We start from the raw sequence: 6,577 nt of genomic DNA, 5'->3' as shown, positions 1-6,577 counted from the left end.
ATCTGGCCCGTGGACGGTCTGGAAATCAGCATGTTTTTATTTGAAGGGACAGTCCCTTATTCCAGCGCCATGTCCCGCTGGTGTCCCTTATTGATGGATGTCCCTTAAATTTCAAAGGAAGCAGCTCCTCTCCCTCCCTCCCTGCCAGCCAGGGAGGAGGGAGGCTCCAACTGTGTTGCTTGGCTGTGTTGCTCACCCAATAAGAAGTCTAAGAACGACTGGGGGTGGAGCTTGCATGCCTTGTGTGTGGCTAGTTAATGCAAGCTGAGCGGGTTTTTGAATGCTGGACGCCATTTAGTTGCATGTGCTGCTGCAAACTTTGCAGTGCAAAGCCAGGCCGGGGAGCCATCTTAAGTTGAGGCTGCATAGGCCTTGTGGTGCATGTGATTCAGATTCTATTCAGTTGAACCTCTGGTTACAAAGTTGGTTCGACAGTGTTCTTGAAGCGACCAGCATGAGTTTGACCAGACTGCAGGAGGACAGGAAGACTGGAGTGCCTGGAACAGGTGAGGCTGCAGGTCCCTTATTTTCAAGGCTGCTGGTCCCTTATTTTCAAATCTGTAAGTTGACAGCTATGGTTTTTACATGAGTAGAATGTGTGCTTTTATTTAAAATGCATCTCTGGGTTATTTGTGGGGCCTGCCTGGTGTTTCTACCTGAGTAGAATGTGTGCTTTTAATAATAAATTAATAATAATAAATTTTTATTTATACCCCGCCCTTCCCAGTTCAAAAACCGGGCTCAGGGCGGCTAACAACAAATTTAAAACACTTAATTGATGCAACAAAAAAACAGCATAAAATACAGCATAAAACATGAATAACAATAAATACAGAATTCATAAATCAATTTAGGGGGGGGGAACCATCCAATAAACATTTAGCTGGCTAAATTAGTCCTATTTGGGCCAGCGAGGAGACCAGGGGAGTATTAGCTGTGGGATCCCAGAGCGGGTAATCTTCATAAAAAGGGGAGGGGGAGGGGAGGAAGGGGAATAAAAGATCAGGCTAAGTTCAAGTTGAAAGCCAGGCGGAATAGCTCTGTCTTACAGGCGCTGAAGAAGGAAGTTAAATCTTGCAGGGCCCTGGTCTCATGGGACAGAGCATTCCACCGGGTCGGAGCCATCACTGAGAAGGCCCTGGCCCTGGTGGAGGATAATCTGACTTCCTTAGAGCCCGTGACCTCTAAACTATGGTTATTCATTATTCATGGACCTTAAGGCCCTCTGCGGGGCATACCAGGAGAGACGGTCCCATAAATATTTATTTAAAATGCATCTCTGGGTTATTTGTGGGGCATAGGAAATCGTTCATTCCCCCCCCCCCAAAAAAATATATAGTCCAGCCCCCCACAAGGTCTGAGGGACAGTGGAACGGCCTCCTGCTGAAAAAGTTTGCTGACCCCTGTTATAACTACATCAGGCCATTGGTCCATGCAGCTCAGTATTATTTTCCCACATCTGCCTTTTCCAACATGGTGCCCACGGGTGCCAGGGCACCCGCAATGTCCTAGCAGTTGTTGGGAAACCTCGTTATTTCCCTCGCAAAGCTCCGATGACCAGAGGGCTTTAACAAACAATCTCACTTCCCAGGGAATTATGGGAATGGGGGGGGTGTCTCCTGACAACTCTCTGCAGGTGGTGCTTGTATGTTTTCTGAAGAGGGGGGTTGTTTTAAACCCAGTATATAATTTATTCTATCCAGTTTGGAAACGCTTGAAAAAAATACCACACAACGTGAACTGTATGTTGCATGGCGTGACTTCCATCCGAGAGCGAACGAGAAACAGCCCTTGGAGCAGCGATGGACTGGCGTTAACAGAACTAGCATGCTGCTTTGCTGAAAGACCCCGGACATCCTAATATTGCAGATGCAAGCGGTGGACCCATGGCCTCTCCAACTCTATCCTGAGTGAAATCTACCAGACCCCATTGTTTCAGGCCTGGCGACACCCTGCTCCCTCCATTTCCTATGGCTGCCAAAGAGCTCTTGCCACCAGAAAGTTCTTTCTAATGTTTATTTGGAATCTCCTTTTTTGTAATTTGAATCCATTGGCTCGGGTCCTACCCCCCAGAGCAGGAGAAAACAAGCTTGCTCCCTCTTCCGTGAGACAGCCCTTGAGATATTTGAAGGTGGCTATCGCATATCCTCTCAGCCGCCTCTTTTCCAGGCTAGTCATACCCAGATCCTTCAACCGTTCCTCATCAGGCTCGGTTTCCAGACCTTTGATCATCTTGGTTGCCCTCCTCTGTATACATTCAAGCTTGTTGATATCTGAAGGAAGGTGAATTCAGGTGACCCCCACCTAGGCCCGAAGTCACCCCCCCCCAAACCAGGCCTCAAAACTGTTCAAGATTCCTTTTGTCTTCTAAAAACCCACAGCTACAGCTTTTCCGTGGATTCTCACAAGATGTTGGTACATAGGCAAAATGTTATTTTTAAAGGCTAATGAATAGGCTGTGTCATTGCCAAGAATATTCAGGCCTGAGAAACGAATCTTATCTCATTCGGTTGCAACATCTTGGACATGCTGAACCACCAAGGCTCCTTGACCCACCCCCTCGGCTTCTCATGCCCCCTTTCCTGGGAAGAGTCCCATTAGTCCCAAGACAGGAGCTTTCTGTTCATGCTCAGAGGAACTCATGGGGCAGGACTCTGGAAGGAGGAGAAAGGGGGAGGGAACTGGAAATGGGTATATATGTTTGTGCACATGACTGTGAACCCGTGCATGCTTTCTGTGAACTATCACACTTGCTCCTTCTACCAGTTCATGGATGGTAGAAATAAAAGCTTTTTCTCTGAAACTATTCCTTGAGTGTCTGTTGACTCCCACTTCCCTTTCCCGGGCGCAGTATTTTTCCCACCCGAGGGCAAAGCCTCATAAGGCTACAATATCCTCCTTAAATTGTGGTGCCCAGAATTGGACACAGTATTCCAATTGTGCTCTGACCAAGGCAGCACAGAGCTGTACTATTCCTTCCCTTGATCTGGACACTAGACTTCTGTTGATGCAGCCTAGAACAGCATTCGCTCTTTTTGCTGCTGCATCACACTGTGATATTAAGCTTGTGGTCGACTAAGACCCCTAAATCCTTTTTTTTTTTTTCTCATGTACTCCTGGCAAGTCGGGTCCATTAATTTTTATGAGTCTTCTCTGTGTACAGCTCTGTGTACAACCCTTACCATTTTTCTCGATTTTATTTTATTTTGGTGAGTTGGCAGCATTTTTCTTAACAAATTCTGCACCTCAGGTTTTTTACACAGGACCCAGTTCTGGTGGTACTGGACATGCAAAATTTAATATGTGCAAAGAAATTGTCATTCATTACTCTTTATTTGCAGAACATTTTGCCAATACACTAAAAAACTCTTAAAGCAACCATGCATAATAAAGGCAGCCACCTACAACATCCAGTTATTTAAAAAAAACTCAGAAACAAACCTCCACACATAGACGACTCCCTACACAGTGTAACAAAATAGGGGGAGGACTTAATTTGGAGGAGAAGCCATTTGTTTTGCTCTCTATCCTGAATTTACACACAATGGTCAAAGAGAACCCAAGGCAGTGTACATTAGTAAATTCAGTTTCTTTTGAAGAGTTGGCGACTTTTCAAAATGGAGTCCCACATCTCGGGGATCGTGGCGAGCTTTCCCTATTTCCCCTCACCTGCCTTTATTTATCTTCACTTGCATATTAACATGGCGGAAAGTCATATTGCAAGGTACTCCAGATTGCGGTATTTCACAGCAAAATCTTGCAAACACAGTAAACGAACGAGATTAAAAGGAGAGGATTTCGACATAAGACAGGTAACAATAATGTGGACTAAGCATGGATAACAATAAGCAAAATCTAGGTTAAAATATTTTAAAATGTACAGAATGTCTATGAGACAGTACAACTTGGAAACCTTGACGTTGATGCTTCGTGACAATGTTAAGGCCGCTGGAGCCCAGGGGAGGGATGCAATGGCAATCTGAGAAAATTCTGACATTTATCAGTAAATCCAAAGCACAAGATGATTCGGTTAAAAAAAGAATAAGATGACCAAGTATTTTTCTTGTTTCTGTTTTTTGCAAGTGAGGAGTGACATTTAGCATTTATTTGGTTGTATGTTTCCAAAACAAGTATAATGATAAAATTCTTTCTAATACGGTACCTTACTGTAAGTTTCAAGACCAACTACAGTCAGCTAGAATCAATTCTACAAGAGTATCATTTCCCATGGACTGGTTGCAGATTCCTGACAATCAGGGACAGATCTCAAAAATACGGAGTGCCTGGAAAGAATCATACCCTCTTTCTCCATCATTAACTGGTAAAAATAAAAAAAAATCCTTCCAGTAGCACCTTAAAGACCAACTAAGTTAGTTCTTGATATGAGCTTTCGTGTGCATGCACACTTCTTCAGATACCTTTCATGCGGCTCAATGTGGTGCCTTCCATGGTTCCAGTTACAGATAGGTAGCCGTGTTGGTCTGCCATAGTCAAAATAAAAAAATTCCTTCCAGTAGCACCTTAAAGACCAACTAAGTTAGTTCTTGGTATGAGCTTTCGTGTGCATGCACACTTCTTCAGATGATGTGCATGCACACGAAAGCTCATACCAAGAACTAACTTAGTTGGTCTTTAAGGTGCTACTGGAAGGAATTTTTTTATTTTGACTATGGCAGACCAACACGGCTACCTACCTGTAACATTAACTGGTAAATGTCAGCATTTAAGAAGGGCAAGGTTTGACACGTCCAGGATGATTTAAGAAATGAAATGATTTTCATACAATATCCCCCTGTCCCTTAATCATCCCCGTAGATGAGCTACTGCTATGAAACTCTGAGAAACGCCATGCACTATAGCAATTTTCTTTGAATTACAGGATGCTTTTATTGGCAATTTATAAAATGTAACCTCTCAATAGTCAAAAAGCTTAGCATAACGCATTCGTGGAAGGTAATATACCCCACAGAGACGGTCCAGCGTGCTCACCCGACCCTCCGTACTGTTCACAAAACATCCCGTGCACCCACTAAGCCCAGTTCCCCACTAATATTGTTGCTCTCTAGTCTACATTACAAATGACAGCACAACTGTTTTGCATCTTTATGCAGAAGCGAAGTCCCGCTGCAGTCCGAGAAGCGACTTCAGCATTGCAGGCTTAAAAGTACTCAAAAGTGTTAGCATACCTGTTGGAGTGAAAGGTTGCTGCATTCATCATCCCATACCTTTGATTTAGTCTCAAAATAGCCCATAATATTTGCTTTTAAAACCATACCAACCAACCAACCACAATTGCTTACTGATCAAGAGCCAAGCAGCAACTTGGAACCTAATTATTTTAGGGTCAACTAGATGGAAACAAGTTTTGTCATTTTTGGAAGGCTTATGCAAAAAAAAGCAAACTCCTTCCTTATTAACATTTATTTGGGACTTGTGTGGAGGCGAGACTGTTTTGCTTCTCTGCTCCCCAAATTATGGATTTGGGGGGGTTAGTCCTCTGACCAAGCCAAGAATCTAAGCCAGCCTTTGTATGTAAGCTCATAAAAGTCATTTGCCCACAAGTCCTCTTCACTACCAGCCACTCAGCAGGCTGGGAAACGAAACAACAACAACAACAACCATCACCACCACCACCACAACAACCCTGCTTTCTATTAAGCATACTGGTTGATGTGGGGAAGGAGGATCTGTCCATCTTCTACCATTTGCCTCCTGTGCTGTTGTGAAGAGGAATTTCCTTACTTTAAGGCTAGAATGGAGTCCAACAAGGCTGGTACAGGAGAACTGGCCTGAGCCCGCTCACTCGCCTGATTGGAATTCCTGCTCGCCTGTGGCGACCAAGCGAGCTGTTAAAACACAAGGCTGATCTCGGTGCAGTCTTAAAACGTGTTTACTTGGAAGTAAGGCCTTCTGATTTCAAGGGGGTTTTACTCCCTTGCTATTTTGCATAGGATTGCAGCCTGTATAAAAACATTTGTATGATTTTTTCAAGAGACCAAGGAAAATGAAAGCGCTGCAGCATGCTGAACTGTCGTGGCAGAGGTTGCCAATACAAAAAACTAAAGCCCACACATGCCAGTACATTCGGGAATAAGGTAAGCTCCCTCAATATTCATGACGCAGCTATATCGCTTATTCTTAGACTCCCATCAGCTCCAGCAAGCATGGCCAGCGCTCAGGGATTATGGGAGTTGTAGCACCAGTAGCACCATTTGCAGGGAGTGTCTGCATCCCAAACTCAATTAATAGGAACCTGTTCTCAGTAATTTATTTCATTTTTGCCAGATTTCAGCAGAACCTGTTAACCTATGTCTCAATCTCACCAATCAGCTGATAGCTGTTAAGCAGAGTGCTCTTTCGCATGCTTCCCATTGCAGGCTTGGAGATTCCCAGTTCAGGTAATGTACTATCTAGTTTTGTGATTCTATAACTGTGACTTTCTTCAGCCGTCAAACAAACCCAAATACGCTGAACTGCCCTGCTGCCCAACATTGTGCGACTCCCCCAATGCGGTGCAAAATCCAACCCACATGTTTCCAGAAATATCGTTTTGGAAAATAATCCCTTTTTAACTATG

General features: G+C 44.1%; 2 long non-coding RNA genes across 2 annotated transcripts; one reads left to right on the top strand and one right to left on the bottom strand.

Annotated features, from left to right (window-relative positions):
• Nucleotides 1-270: 270 nt before the first annotated feature.
• Nucleotides 271-1,750, top strand: LOC308581368. Its single transcript, XR_014005015.1, has 2 exons — nt 271-506; nt 1,704-1,750. It is a non-coding gene; the product is annotated as an uncharacterized lncRNA (long non-coding RNA).
• A 1,564-nt stretch (nt 1,751-3,314) lies between these two features.
• On the bottom strand, nt 3,315-6,577 carry LOC308581275. The gene is made up of 2 exons (XR_014004916.1): nt 4,695-6,577; nt 3,315-4,306 (listed from the first exon to the last, which is right to left on the bottom strand). It is a non-coding gene; the product is annotated as an uncharacterized lncRNA (long non-coding RNA).

The sequence above is a fragment of the Podarcis bocagei genome (assembly GCF_964188305.1).
Source record: "Podarcis bocagei genome assembly, chromosome: 2".
NCBI classification, from domain to species: domain Eukaryota; kingdom Metazoa; phylum Chordata; class Lepidosauria; order Squamata; family Lacertidae; genus Podarcis; species Podarcis bocagei.
The sequence above is the reverse complement of the archived record's forward strand: the minus strand, read 5'-3'. Positions and strand labels throughout refer to the sequence as shown.